Source organism: Haemaphysalis longicornis, unplaced genomic scaffold, assembly GCF_048455015.1.
Source record: "Haemaphysalis longicornis isolate Haplotype H1 unplaced genomic scaffold, Haemaphysalis longicornis Haplotype H1 scaffold_10, whole genome shotgun sequence".
Lineage (NCBI taxonomy): Eukaryota > Metazoa > Arthropoda > Arachnida > Ixodida > Ixodidae > Haemaphysalis > Haemaphysalis longicornis.
In genome coordinates this window covers 99,448,852-99,465,779 of record NW_027526204.1, presented here as the reverse complement: position 1 = coordinate 99,465,779, position 16,928 = coordinate 99,448,852, and the positions used below count along the sequence as shown (strand labels likewise).

The following is a 16,928-nucleotide window of genomic DNA, read 5'->3' as shown; positions in this document are numbered from 1 at the left end:
AATCGGTGGTTTTCTTGTTATTTATTATGAAAAATAATCATTTGTTACGTTTTTTTTTAAATATTGCGTGTGAAAACATTCTAGATGCGCTTGAAATGTAATTTTTGCGGTTTTGCGAGCTTGCTAATCGTCACCGCTATCACAATCAAATGACATTTGTTTCACCGTGTAGACCCGCACGGCCGAGACGAATGTCATTAACAGTAAATGTCATTCACTTTGAATGACATTAGATTTGCCGTGTGACAGGGGTATTAGTTCAGTTATCCTTGGGGCACTACTACCAGGGGCAACTGTAATGCTTTGTGAATCGGCAGATGACTGTCTCAATTTTGTCCCCGAAGGGAGTGTGACATGTACAACTTTCCCTATTTTGAAAGACCAGGCAATCCACACCTCATTACAACTTCTCTAGTGAGAAACGATGCTTTCACTATAAAAAAATTAATGTAGAATTTTACTGGCTGTCTTGGAGCAGGTTTTCTCACTTGCAACCAGAAAATCAATGTAAGGTTTTACTTTTTGGAGGAAATGAACCTGCTCCAGGGCGATCAGTGGATTTCTCCAGCACATCTGAAGACAGATCTCAAAATGCCCGTTACCTAACTATGCCTTATGATGTGCCGAAGTTCCAGACGACGCATTTGTGCAGAGGACAAAAATGCGCCATCAGTGTGTCAACTGCCTACAAATGGATACAGTTGGCCAAGAACTAAAAAACCAAGCAAAACATTTCCCTTGTCAATTGGTGTGGCCACGGGTTCTGTGTTTGTTTCAGACAGTAAAGCTCAAATACTGGTTTATATATGGCTAAAATTCAATGACTTGATGCCAACTGGTCACAGGCACCATAATTTTTTGATATCCCTTTCAATTCTGTTGTGCCATTAAATGGCCTGCACAACAGTGGTGCGACGTCCTTGGCTCAATTCTCTCAAATTTGTGGTGCATATTTAATGGAATCAGCCAACCCATTGAGGTCTCGAGTGACGTCGTTTGGCGACTGCATGAAACGCCACAACGCATTGCTGTACTATCTTCTTTCCCAATTATCTAGCCTGATTAAATGCAGTTTCAGTTAGAAAGTTACATGCTGTCTCAAACAATCCTTCCTGTAAAGCATGCAGGCCTTGAAAGTATTATAAATAAATGAATAGATAATGTGTACAGTCGAACACGGATATATTGAACTCCAAGGGGACCGCGAAAAAATTCGATATATCAATAATTCGATATATAAAATACGCCTATCTGAAGATTATCTGACAAATCCGCACATCACTGAGAGTTTTCTTAAGTCGTGGAAAACTGTAGTTTGCCGTTTTCACCCTCAAATCACGGAAACTCCGAATTGCAGCATGATGACCACCGCACTTTATCATTGAAATGTCTTTGAGCTTCGCTTGTTTTTTCTTCTGCGTCGTAAAGGTTGCCAAATTGTCTTCAAGATTACAAACGCGCACAAATGAGAAAATCAACGCTGTACACTGTGCCACAACAGAGGCGAATAGCGCTGACAGAACCTCGGCTCCAGTAGGCGGTTGGGAATGTTGTCAGGCACTGAGTGCCGTTATCTTCAGTATCCGAACCGAACACCTTCCCCATCTGGAGGCGTGCAACGAAGTCACTTTGCACCCGACACGCTCCGGAATAGCCGGGGCGGGTTGTGCTGCATTCGCCTATACGTCAACATTGATGCATGCTTCGCCCTCAAAACTACTGCGAGGAATTCCGAACGCCTTTTCAACCAACATCTTTTCAGCAGCCTGCGTCGGACGAATTCCCGCCTTCGTTGCTCCGAAATGAATGCCTTGGACAAAACAAACATACAACGCCGCATCAGTCCCCCTGCACGAGCCACCAAACAGCTAAATCACAGAAAAAGAGTGCCTCCGGTCAATTTCTTTCGCTCCTTTATGTCCTTTCGTCCCAACCACTATCCGCGTTCTAGCTATCATAGAGCTGCCCCTCGTGCTAGCAAGAAAACAGCTGTTGAAGGCCATCAAACGACATAATGCCGCGTACGCCGCCTCTGTCTCACCAAGCGAGGCAGCTCCTGTGATGAGTCAACATTATCATCAACTCCACCCCATCACAGGAAGAAAACTTTCAGGGGCACCTTCGGCACGGAATTCGATATATCGAATTTGCCCCTGATCAGGAGTTCGATACACGCGCACAACAGCCCTATACTTTTGCATGGGTCAAGGGGATGTTTGCACTGTTCGATATAGACAATAATTCGATATATCCGTGTTTGATATATCCGTGTTCAACTGTATAACCGAGATTATCTTCCGTTGAATAGTATCCCTTAGAAGTAAGGAACTCACCCCATGTTTCGAGCTTGCACAAACAAAAATAAAAGCTCTGTCGGCATAAAGAATTATCAGTTGAGTGCAACCACTCAACTTTCACAAGTTTACATAGGTTACTCCGCCAAAATCATCCTCAATCTAGTTTTTTTTAGAGAAAACAGCCACTAATTAGGCCCAATACTCTTTAAAAATGCTTCTAACTTCACCAGTCCACTGTGCAATGATGTGTCGCTCACCGCAGTAAGCTGCTGCAGGTGATATAAACCCACAGGAACCCCCCCTCCCCCCCGTCAAACTACAACGAAGGTTGAAACACGCAGCTTTCTTGCACCCAAAAATCAAATGACGAAATGCCAAAGTCAAAGCCCATGAAATCAAAGTCAAAGCATCAACGATCAAAGTGCAAACTGCCTACGAATCAGTACAAGCGTCTGCGATCAAAGTGCAAACTGCCTACGAGTCAAAGTCCAAGCTCAGACTATGGCAAAGGAATCCCTCACAAAAAAGCTAACCCCCCACCCCCCACCCATCATCGTGGTCCAAAAATCCAAAGTGCCAAAGTCCGTTCCACCTCAGCCAAAATCCAAAGCCACTGCCCATGCAATGAACCCAAAGAAAATGCTGGGCAACCCGAATGCGATAATGGCACAATTGGATAGACTTAGGCTTCACAACGCGAGGAGCCCAGGTGCAATTCCGACCACGGGAAACATTTTTTTCTTGTTTTATCATCATCGTCTCCATGTGCCCCCCAACAGTGTAGAATTGGCTTTCCTGCAGTGCGTTTTGGTTACGACACTGCCATCGGTGAGACCAAGAAAGCGTCACTTCAAAAATGACCCCTGACTCTTCTGTAAAAAAAGTTGCCCGGTCTAAATGTGAAAATAAGCTGACCGAGCAAGCATGAAAGCCAGCATTCAGACCATGGTGCACGTAGACTTAACCCCTTATTGACCTATCTCCCAAGTAGTTATTCATTGTCAGCAAATTTTTTTTACGAGGGTATCAGCCACGTGTGGTGTGGAGCAGAGGTTCTCTTTTTTCCACGTGATGTAAGCCGCTAAACCTGTCTAGCAGTCGATAGGCGTTGGCATTCCATTGGATCGTCCCCTCAATAGATATATATATATATATGACATGTGTGCGTAAGGGCCTGGATCGCCTCTTGAGACCCCACATGATTCTCCAGATTTACCTGGCAACAGCCTGCATTTTTGCCCTTTTGGAGTTCCATTTAGATGCAAAGTATATCCCTTTCAGTCACCGTGTCTCCATTGGAGACGCGACTTTCTTCGTTGTTTTCCTCGTGAAAACGAAAAGAGTTCATGCTGCAGAGCGGTGCGGCTGATGTTCGAAACCTACGGAAGTGAAAGGTAGCACCATGTGATGTGGAATGGCGGAACCGCACTCATAAACATTGTTTCGAAATGGACGCCACCAAGTTTTGTGGGAGCTCCGGTGCGATGCCGTCCTAAGTTCTCTCTTACTGCGGCGCAAATCATTTATAAAGGCTAAAAACACCTCTTTCATGTGCAGAAATAATTTTACCTCCTTGTTTGTAAACTGCCTCAGGATATTTATTATGTTTATAGGGAAAAGCAGGATTGAGTAATCGTGTCTCCATATGAGGACATGACGCCATTTGCGTAATAGGTATTCTAGAGAGACTGAACCTTTTTTTTCTTACCTCTAGATACTTGACACTGCTAAACCTCCAAGTATGGAACTTTTCTACAGTGAATATAATAATTCGTGATTGAAAGGGATATGAAACACCATGAATTGTCGTTGTGACTCTTTAATGACAAAAACCATTGCGTGTAAAGCTCAATTCCAACCAGTGGAATAGTTGTGGATGGGTGGTTATGAGTACCCCTTCAAAAACAACCATGGGTACTGGGATCGACCACCAGCCCTGAGAGTTGCATTCCATTTTTCAATTCTGTGTTAAAGGTTCCCACGCAAACACGCGCAAATTTTGCTGATTGTTTGCGTGCTGGGAAAACGCCATTTTACTTCAAAAAGCGACAACATCCACAAATGTCACACCCCCTGCTACTGCCAAAATTCTAGGCAGCTTGTGGGGCCAATTTTGTGCTACACTACCAGTCAGCTGTGTGATCCACACATAACCACAAATGTGTAAATAGTACGTGTTTCCAAAGGTATCAGGACCGGCTGACAATGACTTAAAGATGCTCCCAAAGCTAACACAATGCGAAAGGCAAACAAGCCAGCCCAAACGCCCTGTTGACAACTATTGGTAGAATCTGTCGTTGCGGATTTAAGTGCCAATCAATTAGCAGCTCGATATGGGATGAACATGAAATTAAAAAGTTCAGCCTTGACAATGGCTGTTCTGTCCTGAATCGCTCACAACAAATGTAAACAACGTATGCTTTTAGGCTTGACATGCTATTAGACAACGTATGCCATTAGGCACATGATATCAGTTTCATCGTTGCACTCTGACGAACAGACTTTAACCAACCAGGTGTGAGGGACCGTGAATGACACGGGAGCACAACTGTCACAACAGACACAGTCGACAATTAAAGAGAGTCCCCGGGCATTGTTGATGCGTGCATACCAAGTTACCATACAAGAACAAAACCTGCTGTATGCGAAGTACTGCACTTAGCGAATTCTGAACCAATTCTCAGCAACGCCCTCACCTGACACCCCACAAAAAAATCTGTCTCACTGATATTTTAGTGCAATAAACACACTGCATTCCTTGAACCACCCAAGCTAGAAACTGCTTGCTCACATGAAGTCACAAAAACGTCAGTGCAAAACGTAATTCTGTATAGCGCAAAAGTCTGAAAGTGGTGCTCAGAACAGTGCACTACCCTACTCGAAATGCCGGGAAAGTCCCCTTTCTCGAAACACTGGGTTTTACAGATGACAGAGACATTATATGGCCTGCAGCGGATATTAACAGGCGATTAGAGTTTTGGTAGAAAAAAAGGTTGGGAAAAAGATAATGGTGACAGCCTGCCCCAACCATACTTTGAATGCACGATCAAATGGTAAATTTACAAGAACAACTTTGAAATACCAGCAGCAACAGATAACTAACCTACCCTGGCTGTGCGTATTTGCCACGCCCTCTGATTCACCATCATCAATACAACCACATCGCAATGCTACCAGTACTAAAAGCTAACCAACTAGCCTGGTGGATCTAACAGATGCCAATTCTTTTCAAACCGCACACCTCGAATTTTTAGCAATTCAAAATACTCTTACTTGTCTTTACCATGGTCATCTTTTCTAGGCTGCAAATGTGTGTTCCTGCTTTAAAATATCAGATTCTCTGCCACTTTTACACCTTGTTCTTGGATACAATGTTTAACGCTGTATTTTGCAATTGTATTGCATACTTTTTGTGCTTTTATAGGATTTCAATGTTACTTGTGTTGTGCTGGTTCTTTTCTTCTGCAATATTGTATGTTTCGTCGGTTTTCAACTAATCCCCCAAGCCGTGTAATGCCCACTTGGGCCCTTACGGTAGCTGAATAAATAAAAAATAAAATAAAACCCTTCTGCAGACTGACACGTGAGTGCCCGACTTAACGTATGCCTCGACTTCCAGCTATCACTTTCCGAGAAAAGTATCTTCGACAAGGAACTACGATATTTACAGGACAATGGAAACACAGGCAAACAACAACACGCGGACACAAGTGACCCGTGGTTATCACCCAGACGGAGACGCACAAAGGACAGCTCGGACTGGTAGTAAAAACGCCCCGCAGTTTTAGGCACGCCTTATCTGCGCATTCACAATGAAACTCAATGAGTTACGCCGGATCGGATAAAGTCACGCGCTCGGCGCAAGTTTGACGTCATCGGCCATCGCCAGTGCGTTCGGCAGGGGCGGATTTCGCGGGCAGATGAAAAAAAAAAGTGAAAGGAATCCCGGGCAGTGGCTCTCACCAGCTTCACAGCTGTTATCGGCGTCCGACACCAATTCCCGAACTTGTAGCGGGCAGCCAAAACTTGTCAAGTGAAGGCCACTAAAAAGTCGATACCTCGGGCTTCGCTCAGATAACAATGCTCTAAGGTGTCGTCCAAACCGAAAGCAAAAAAGAAAAAGGAAAGAAAGAAAACCTCGTCAATGCAAACAGCAGCAGCTAACGCGATGAAACAGCCCAAATGTAAACAGCCGTGCCTACAGTAACCGCCGTTCGTAAAGGTCGGGAAATAAACCTGGCGGAAATCCGCGGTTCAGAAAGCGATCCCGACAGTCCGTATGTATAAACACAGTTCGAACAAGCTTGCGTTCGACTCCTCACACGACGCGTTGAGCAGTCAGCTGTCATACTAACGAACCGAAGGATTGTTGACGGCCCTTTGCCAAGGGTGCTTCCGGCGCAAACAACGCTCCAAGAAACGATCAAGCATGGCTTCCCTCCCCGTATCAATGAGAATGAATTACGCACGTTTTTAAACAAGGAACAGACGCGCATAAAGCGGAACCTTCCAGGGAAAAAAAAACAGGGTCGGGTGACGCCACTTGTCGCAAAGTGCCCGCAGCGGATGCGTAGGCTTAAGTTCGTTGCATAGCGAGAAATTGTAAGCAGCGTGGTACTGGTGCAAAGTAAGAATCAAACAGAGCGGATACGTACCGTTAAGAAGACTCGGTTGACTCCTACTGTCCGAAGGGTGTTCTTTTCGGCACAACGAAGCGGAACACAGCACACGATCAACAAGGGAAGCTCCGAAACTGAACAGCTGAAAGCAAACGCCAAGAGCTCGCACAGTGTTTGCAACTGATGCGCGATGCCGCGCTGTACGCCGCGGGGGAAAAAAGGTAAGCTAATCGCCACTACAAACCTTTTGGGCGCTTTTTGGAGTACAACATAAGAACATTTTGTGAATTACAGGCGACAGCTCAATTGCTGAGGTGCAACAATAATCTAATCGCAGGCTGAAGAACAGAAAAACAAGCAGCTGTGTGCAATGCAGGCAAGCGCAACTCCAGTTATTCTGTTGTACGCTCAGGGTGGACTAATCATGGTGAATTGTAATTTTTAGCTTGCAACCAACTTTTACAATAAAAAGTGTTTGTTTTGTGCAGTATAAAATTTATTTACAATATTTTAAAACACGGTTCTGCTAAAACACAGTTCTGACAAAGGAAAGTGAACAGAACAGAAGGTAAACTTCACGGCAACATTCACAATAAACAACCCCAACCAAATTATAACACTGGCACCATTGTGCGCATTTTCCAGTTTCTGGCTTTCTTTGTAGAGCCCCGTGTGTCATTGGTGTGGGTGTCGTTTACAGCTTCGCACTCCAACCACCTTCACAGCGTTGATTGGAGCTTTTTTTTTTTTTTAATAAACGCTTGTTATCACACGTCAACAGGCCAAACTTTTCATACGAACTGTAGCTAGGTCTGTGCATTTCGAAGTAATCTCTCTCGGAGAAGCAGAACAGCCTTCGACACATCAATAATCAAACCTCACCCGCCACCCTTTGAAGACAAGGTGAAGCTAATACAATCTGGGGGATTGGAGGTCTCGAGGAGAAATTACTCCTTGAATTATGAGGATATAGGTATTTTTGTAAAGTGCTAGTATTCCAGCAACTTCTAGAATGAATGCGGGTTTTACACGGAAACTAAAACAAAGCTCACTTGTGGAACACCGCACACAGTCTGACACAGTGGCCCTGTACTACTCGCTTCCGGCCGACTATATTGGCGTGTATATCTTCCAAGTCCACCAATGATATGTCTTCAGCCTCATGGGTACTCGCAACTTCGTTGTCAGGTGGCAAAGAAGAGTGTCGCACACGCAGCACCTGTTGTGAACACCGACTTATCCCCGTAAGCACGAAGGCGCGCGCCAGGGTCAGCAGCTCAGCCGGCTCAGCCACGGAACAGGGAGGATTGCGCAACTCGCTCTTCGTTGTCTCAAGTCGGGACAAAATTATTTGGGCTTACTTCCGGAATAACGGAGCGGAAGTCACGTGATGTTGACTGGGCCGCTGCCCCGTCAACATCACTCCATGGGGCAGCGTAAACGTTGCGTCTGATACTATGCATTAACAGCTAGTGTTAGAAAAAACGTATAACAAAAATTTATCTCTGTTTGTGATATTTTGCGGCCATAACCATGAAGTTACCGTAACACTGTAACTTTGATGTTCCGAGATACGAAACTGACTATAAACTCTGGCTCTCATCCGCTACCTCGCAAGCTCGAGGCAACGCCGTCTGCTCGAGGTTTCGGCGGTTTCGGTTGTGGTCGTGTGCTGTCGAAAAAAAAAAGTGCGATCGGCTAACGGCGGCGCTACCAATACGCCCAAAAAAGGTGGTAGCCAAAAGTCACGGCGGGCTTTCAAGGAATGAGGTGGAGCTGTTCCTCAGCTGTCGGAAAAGTGTCCTCGCCGGTGTGTAGTACGACTGTGCCGCGCCCATTCACACCGGTCAGCGTAGTTGCGGTTAGTGCTGTAGGCACAGTTTTCTTGCTTTTGTCGCAGGTATCTACCTGATTGAGGAGTAGGAAAGCAAGCTAAACGTATACGGGACAGATGGGGCGGTACACCCCTGCAAGTAGTCGCACACATGAGTGTTTTGGCATCGTCCAATACGTTGTTTTGTTTGTTACCTTTTGGGCGCTTTTGGAGCACAACATAAGAAAATTTTGTGAATTAGAGGTGAAAGCTCAAATGGTGATGCGCAACAATAGTCGCAGGCTGAAGAACAGAAAAACAAGCAGCTGTGTGCGATGCAGGCAAGCGCAACTCCAGTTATTCTGTTGTACGCTCAGGGTGTGCTAATCATGGTGAATTGTAATTTTTAGCTTGCAACCAACTTTTACAATAAAAAGTATTTGTTTTGTGCAGTTTAAAATTTATTTACAGTATTTTAAAACACGGTTCTGCTAAAACACGGTTCTGACAGAAGAAAGTGAACAGAACAGAAGGCAAACTTCACGGCAACATTCACAATAAACAACCTAAACAAAATTATAACACTGGCACCATTGTGCGCATTTTCCAGTTTCTGGCTTAGTCAGGCTTAGTCTTTGTAGAGCTCCGTGTGTCATCGGTGTGGGTGTCGTTTACATGCTTCCCAGTGTTCGCAGTCCGACCACCTTCACAGCGTTGATTGGGGACATTTTTTTTTTTTAAATAAACGCTTGTTATCACACGTCAACAGGCCAAACTTTTCACACGAACTGTTGCTAAGTGTGTGCATTTCGAAGTAATCTCTCTCGGAGAAGCAGAACAGCCTTCAACACATCGATAATCAAACCTCACCCGCCACCCTTTGAAGACAAGGTGAAGCTAATACAATCTGGGGGATTGGACAAGGTCTCGAGGAGAAATTGCTCCTTGAATTAAGAGGATATAGGTATTTTTGTAAAGTCCTAGTATTCCAGCAACTTCTATGAATGCGGGTTTTACACGGAAACTCAAAGCAAAGCTCACTTGTGGAACACCGCACACAGTCTGACACAGTGGCCCTGTACTACTCGCTTATATCTTCCAAGTCCACCAATGATATGTCTTCAGCCTCATGGGTACTCGCAACTTCATTGTCAGGCGGCAAAGAAGAGTGTCGCACACGCAGCACCCATTGTGAACACCGACTTATCCCCGTGAGCACACAAACTTCGCAATGGGAAGGCGCACGCCAGGGTCAGCAGCTCGGCCGGCTCAGCCACGGAACAGGGAGGATTGCGCAACTCGCTCTTCGTTGTCTCAAGTCGGGACAAAATTATTTGGGCTCACTTCCGGAATAACAGAGCGGAAGTCACGTGATGTTGACTGGGCCGCTGCCCTGTCAACATCGCTCCATGGGGCAGCGTAAACGTTCCGTCTGATACTATGCATTAACAGTGTTAGAAAAAACTTATAACAAAAATTTCTCTCTTTTTGTGATATTTTACGGCCATAACCATAAAGTTACCGTAACACTGTAACTTTGATGTTCCTAGATACGAAACCGACTATAAACTCTGGCTCTCATCCGCTACCTCGCAAGCTCGAGGCAACGCCGTCTACTCGAGGTTTCGGCGGTTTCGGTTGTGATCGTGTGCTGTCGAAAAAAAAAAGTGCGATCGGCTGACGGCGGCGCTACCAATACGCCCAAAAAAGGCGTTTTGGTATCCAAAAGTCACGGCGGGCTTTCAAGGAATGAGGTGGAGCTGTTCCGCAGCTGTCGGAAAAGTGACCTCGCCGGTGTGTATACGACTGTGCCGCGCCCATTCACGCCGGTCAGCGTAGTTGCGGTTAGTGCTGTTGGCGGAGTTTTCTTGCTTTTGTCGCAGGTATCTACCTGATTGAGGAGTAGGAAAGCAAGCTAAACGTAAGGGACAGATGGGGCGGTACACCCCTGCAAGTAGTCGCACACGAGTGTTTTGGCGTCGTCCAATACGTTGTTTTGTTTGTTACCTGGTGCCCCCCCTACCCCACGTATAGTACGCGTGCCTGTGTGGACACAAGGTCGTTGTAGAGTATCTCACTGTATCTGCTCTTCGAAGGTAGTAACTCTGAACTTCTGTGACTTGGCCCACCACTGGAGAGGCCGGCGCTGCGATCGTTTTGACGTCACTTGTAGGATCAGCGTTCTTATCTTGCTGCGTAGTTGTGTGGTAGTTGGCTTGCAGCGAGCGGCACTTCGCTTAGGAAGCAGGTTCTAAAAGTATTTTTGTGCTAATTCTCGTCGTTTGAAGTTATTTCTCAGTGCGTCAAGCGCAGTTTGACGTCATGGGTACTTTATAACCGTATTAACTGTGGTACATTATCCGCAAACAACATGAGCGTGGTGGTGTATGAAGTATGCGACCGAAGTGTAAGCAGCAGCTTGTTTCCACAATCAATAATGTGGACTACGACGTTCGCCGCACCGTGTTAAGTTTCTAGATTTCCTTTGTTTGCAAGAAATATATAAAGCAGGAAATCATGAAGCGTTTACTGCTCGCAGAAGCACGCGCACCCGCCGTGTTTGCCCGCACGGCCCACGGTGCGGCTCGAACCGACGCAGGTTGTTGGAACCAAACGAAGAGTTGGAACTTTAGGCGTCGCTGCCTGCAGGAATTCGAGTTTGCTGGTAGCACGCTGCATCGAATTCTCTTATTCTTTAAAGATTGCACGCACCGCCGACCTCGCTAGGGCAATGGAAAGGTTTTTTTTTTACTCCAGGCTTCCACAAATGCCGAAGACGTCTGTATTGTGAAGTGGCATATTTCTTTTTTCAAGCTCGGTCCATTTCCTTTGCCGACTTGACCAGATAAGCGTACAGCCTTGCCTTTTATGCACAGCGAATATTGGCAATAACTATAATTGTCCTGTTGTCTTGTACTGAGCCTCAGGAATTGGTTTTTCAGGCGTACGCCTCGCGGGCAATCTTCTTAGATAGGGAAAGGGTGTCCCCCTGTCGTCACTACCCTAGAGTGTTGTTCACTGATCCCGAATGTTCTCGATCTGATTCGATGGTAATAGAAGGAGCAGCGTCCCGAAATAAATGCATGCTTCGGTTCTGTATGCTTCGGCCAACCGGGAGTTCCTGGCACGCGCTGGAGCCTCTGGTGGTCAGCAGTCTTTTTAGATGCGACTGCATCTCATTCACTCGCCTTGTCCCTGCATCCGGCGTCGGCGTTGTTGTCAGCGTCCGTCCCTCCCCCATTCTCCTCGCCGCGCCAGCTGCGTTCTCCGCCGCTCACCCCATCTCCTCCCCGATAGCGAACACTCTCTCGCGAGGGGAGGAGGGGGGCATTTGATTGGATTCGATTGGCTTGGCGTGGCTTGGCTTGGATTTGGATGGGATTGGATTAAAGTGGATTGTGTTGGATCGTGTTGCGTCATAGCCGCGGCAGACGCACTGGCGCCGGCGCGTCCCCTCACCGTTATGAGGACATACCGTGGCGCCACCTACGAGTGACGTCACTTGTAGGACGCCGAATCGTGTTGTCGTCTGCTACAGCAGATTTCCCGTGCGTATGCGGAAGCGTGTTTTTTTCTTGTGGCCACCGTCTCGCGCGCTCCTTGTGGATTTGATGCAAATTACCAAAAAAGTTGTCTGTAAACCAAATAATTTGGGCAAGCAATCAGTTCCCGGCGACACCGCCGCGTTTAGGTAGTTGCTACCATCGCGACCCACAGCTCTTACATACGCAGCCAGCTAACGCCAAGGACGATGCAACTGATGCCGAGAAAAGTACGCTGTAAATTCATTATGAAATACTTGTGACGGGACATGTGTGTGCAAGCAAACACCTTGTAACAGCGACGAAAAAACGTCGCTCACTTATGATCTCACCGCGCGAACTGCTCGTATTGCCTGGTAAATGAATGACGCGAGAACGCTGATCAGATTGCTTCGCCGCACATGCTTAAAAGTATTGTTATGACCTGCAGTTTGGCTTGATCAGTGCCTATTTCCCCTACGATGTTTTTATAGTCATGCCCGGATTTGATTAACGATCACTGCCACAGCCTGTACTCCGCACGGCTCATGTTTACTTTACGCGACTTGTCCGCAATGTATGAACGGTATGAACGGGAGTTTTTAACGCCTTCGAGCGGGTTCGGACAAGGCTATATTTAGTTTTCATTAGGTGCTCGGAGGGGTAATTTATAATTGCAGCGTGTTTTGTATGTTTACAGTAAGCCGGCATTTCTCAAGCATCAATTTCGAAACTCACGACTGCTCACAGAAGGCGAGGCTGCGTACGAGGCTCCGCAGGAGTCTTCAATAAAGTCATTTTCTCTCTCTCTACGAGGAGAAACACGTCGTTAATGATTTCGGGTAATGGGGATATTTAGAATAGGAGAACCGAGCGTTGGGGGCCCCCAAGAAGTTAGAGGAACCCAAACGCAACACGCGCGTGCGCGACGGGAGGGCCTTCGCCAACAGCTCGCAGCCGGCTTCGGATGCACGTAATCGGATGTTAGGAACTGTAGGCTTGGCGTCGCAGCAGATATTTCATCGCCGTTAGAGTTGCGAGTGACAGTCCCTAACAGAACGTTTCACCGCGCTGGGAACTCTGCAAGCGCGGTGATTTCCGTTGAAGCGATCGACGATCAAGATACCTGCACGGCCTCGGCCGATTCTTGCGCGCAAGCATAGCCATCCTTCGGCCGCTCGCCGCACCGTGCGTGAACGGGCCGGCGCTGCCGGGACCGACCTCCGCGGCCGGTCGGCGTAAATCGCGGCAGATATTTGAGCATCGCTTTGAAAACCACAGCTGATGACACTACCTATCAGAATTTTTCATCACACTAACATCGACTTTCACCAATCTGGAACTTCTTTTCCACGACTTGTGTGATTTTAAAAAAGCGGCGACAAGTTGTTGCTGCCGCGACCTGCGTCGGTTCGAGCCGCACCGTCGGCTGTGCGGGCAGGCCCGGCGGCTGCGTGTGCTTCTGCGAGCAGTTAACGCTTCACGATTTCCTGCTTTATACATTTTTTGCAAACAAGGGAAACCTAGAAACTTCACTCGGCGATCGTCGTAGTCCACATTGTTGATCGGGGAAACAAGCCGCTGCTTATGCTTCGGTCGCATGCGTAATACACCACCACGCTCATGGTGTTTGCGGATAATCTACCACAGTTGACACGGTTATACAGTAACATTAGGTCGAACTGCGCTTGGCGCACTGAGAATTAACTTCAAACGAAGGAAATTAACACGAAAATACTTTTAGAACGCGCTTCCTAAGCGAAGTGTCACGCGCTGCAAGCCAACTACGCAGCAAGATAGGTAGGTGATCCTACAAGTGACGTCAAAACGATCGCAGCGCCGGCCTCTCCAGTGGTGGGCCTCGCGGCCAATAAAACGCGGTGCCTGCGCCGCTCCGCTCCATCGTTCCAGCGCCGTTCCCCCGCTGTCCAACGCTGCAACGTGAACCCCCATGCATCGCATCTACACAGGGGTTCCCGCGAGGGGAGGTGGGAGTTTTTTCTTTTTGCTTTCCATCCCCCGTGTCCATAATAATCAGACAAAAATGCCTGTATTTACCCGTTTCGTCCCTAAAGTAGCCGTCCATAGTCCGGACTGCGGGTTTCTATATTAACGGGGCAGAATTTCATGGCGAGAGACCGGTCGCCAGAAATTTCGTCCATATTGCGAGGTTTCCATATTAATGAGGTCCATATCGAGAAATGACTGTACCACGTCTGTCACACTGACACGTCGCAGAAGTTTTATTAGCGCACCCAAGATTTCTGTCTAGTGGGGTGAGTGGTGGGGAATTCGGACAAATACAAAGTATAAAAAATACGCAAAAAGAATTTAAAAGAATAACTTTAAATGTAAATAAAAATATAAATAAATAAAAATAAATGTGAAGAATGAAACTATATAAAGGATATGAAATAGTAGTTGTCAATAAACAAAGCTGTCGGGCCAGTTGGTGCGCTATGATCGAAAAAAGACAACGACACAAGGAAGAACGACGGCACAAGCGCTCCAGAAGTTGTCAAGTTTTTCTTATTTTTACACAAAAATACTGAGCGTCAAAGCAGCCGCCACAACATAAAATTCGCCTGCAGGAGGAATATTGCAGGAGGAATATATTAAGAAACACACCTTTACTTGAAGCTTGAAGCCATTGCTTGGCCATTGCTTGAGGCCAAGCTGTGACCCCAGATCCCAACCATGAGGCAGAGATAATTAGAAGGATAAGAATGGGGTGGGGTGCATATGACAGGCATTCTCAGATAATGAATAGCAGCCTATCATTGTCGCTGAAGAAGAAAGTGTACGGCAGCTGCATCTTACCGGTACTCACCTACGGGGCAGAAACCTGGAGGCTCACTAAGAGGGTTCAACTTAATTTGAGAACGACTCAGCGTGCAATGGAGCGGAAAACAATAGGTGTAACATTAAGGGACAAGATGAGAGTGGAGTGGGTCAGGGAACAAACACGTGTTAAGGACATATTAGTAGAAATTAAGAAAAAGAAATGGACGTGGGCAGGGCATGTAATGCGAAGGCAAGATAACCGCTGGTCATTAACGGTAACAGAGTGGATCCCCAGAGAAGGCAAGCGTTGCAGGGGGCGGCAGAAGGTTAGATGGGCAGATGAGATCAAGAAGTTTGCGGGGATAAATTGGTCACAGTTGGCACAGGATCGAGGTAATTGGAGAATAATGGGAGAGGCCTTTGCCCTGCAGTGGGCGTAGATATGATGATGATGATGATGATGATCATGATGATGATGCGTAAAATTAACGTCATCGCAGTGATCCCAGATTGAGCGGCTCCTCCGGCCTGCCACCCGCTTGGCTCTAGGGGTACCTAGATACACCCCCCTCGCTAAATTAGAGGCTGCGGATCCGTTCGCGTCGCTGTCAGGTCAGGTTGATCTTCATTCGGCGGCACAACGCACTCGTCTCCAGCTTACTTGACATGGCCGTCTTCTCCTACCCTCACTTCATTACGAGGTATACATCTTCCTTACCCGACATTACAGTGACATACCCCCTCGGTATCCCCTCCCTCACATAACAGTTCTTACCATTCCAATCAACGTATCCGCAACCTCACATCCAGGACGTCGATGAGCTCGAATATGCACTCTTCGCAACCGCTACGGTGATCTAACAACAGCTACGTACACAGATGCCTCCTTCTCCACCGAAGACGCACGCGGGGTCACAGTAGTTGTTCGTCCTGCCCACCCGCCCTTGCAGAAAAGATACTCGGGCGTTCCTTCCGTCCTGTCTCTCGAGGCTCAAGCAATCACTGACGCCATCTTATCCTTAGACACTTCCGGTAACCGCGTGATTCTCAGCGACAGTCAGGATGCTCTCCGCTTGTTCCAGGAGCAGTTGCTTCCCATCAATATGATGCGTACGCTCCACACTCATCTGGCCAAACACACTGGTACTAGCTACGTGCTGGACTGGGTTCCTGGTCACGCAGGCGTTCCGGGCAACGAGCTGGCGCACCAGCTCTCCCGTGCTCCATCCCTACCGGGAGACTCGGAAAAGCCCTGGTCAACCCCTTTCCACCCACCCACGCAGGTGCGACAAGCCCGTCTACATCGACGCAAGACTGTGCAACAGTTGGTCAAAGATAGGTAGACTCTACCGCCCCCCTCTCACCTGTTACCTCGGGCAGACGCTTGTCTTATCCGGCAAGCGCAAACGGACAGCCTTCCAACCCCACACATACTACATCGATTAGAAGGCCATCGCAGTCCTGCCCGGTGCTCTAAGCGTTCTGGCTTTCCCAATACGCCGCATGTTCTTTGGGGCTGTCCCGCTTCGCAACCACCACTCTCAACTCATCTTAAATCTCTTTCACCTCCTCCCTCTTCTCTCCAAGACTGGCTCGCGCCGCCGGAGGGAGCAGACCGAGTGGCCTGGTGGCGAGCTCTCGTGGCTCACGTTCGTCAGGTCCTCCCGTCTGTATAGATTTTTTTTTCCCTTTCAGAACCCCGGACTTCGGGGTCGTTTTTTTTTTGTCTGTGTCAATAAAGTTTATCAGCAACAACAACAACTTCGGGATAGATAAATAAGCCTGCGGACAAAACGTTCCGGGCCTGCCAGTCATGGAGAACTTTCAGTGGCAAGTTCGGAAATCCATGTGAGGTGCAACAGCGGGGTCTTCGAACAAGGGAGAGGGTCCGTCA

General features: G+C 47.4%; 1 protein-coding gene across 2 annotated transcripts in view; it reads right to left on the bottom strand.

The window, feature by feature from the left end:
• LOC144158946 (transmembrane protein adipocyte-associated 1 homolog) overlaps nucleotides 1-8,186 on the bottom strand; it is a 75,176-nt gene extending 66,990 nt beyond the window's left edge. The window contains exons 1-2 of one of the 2 annotated variants that reach the window (XM_077690149.1): nucleotides 7,969-8,186; nucleotides 6,953-7,058 (exon numbers count right to left, since the gene is read on the bottom strand). The gene's annotated coding sequence lies outside the window, so the exon portion shown is untranslated. Of the gene's footprint in view, nucleotides 1-6,952; nucleotides 7,101-7,968 lie in introns of those variants that run through there. The other variant, XM_077690150.1, reaches the window with a different exon arrangement.
• Nucleotides 8,187-16,928: the final 8,742 nt, after the last annotated feature.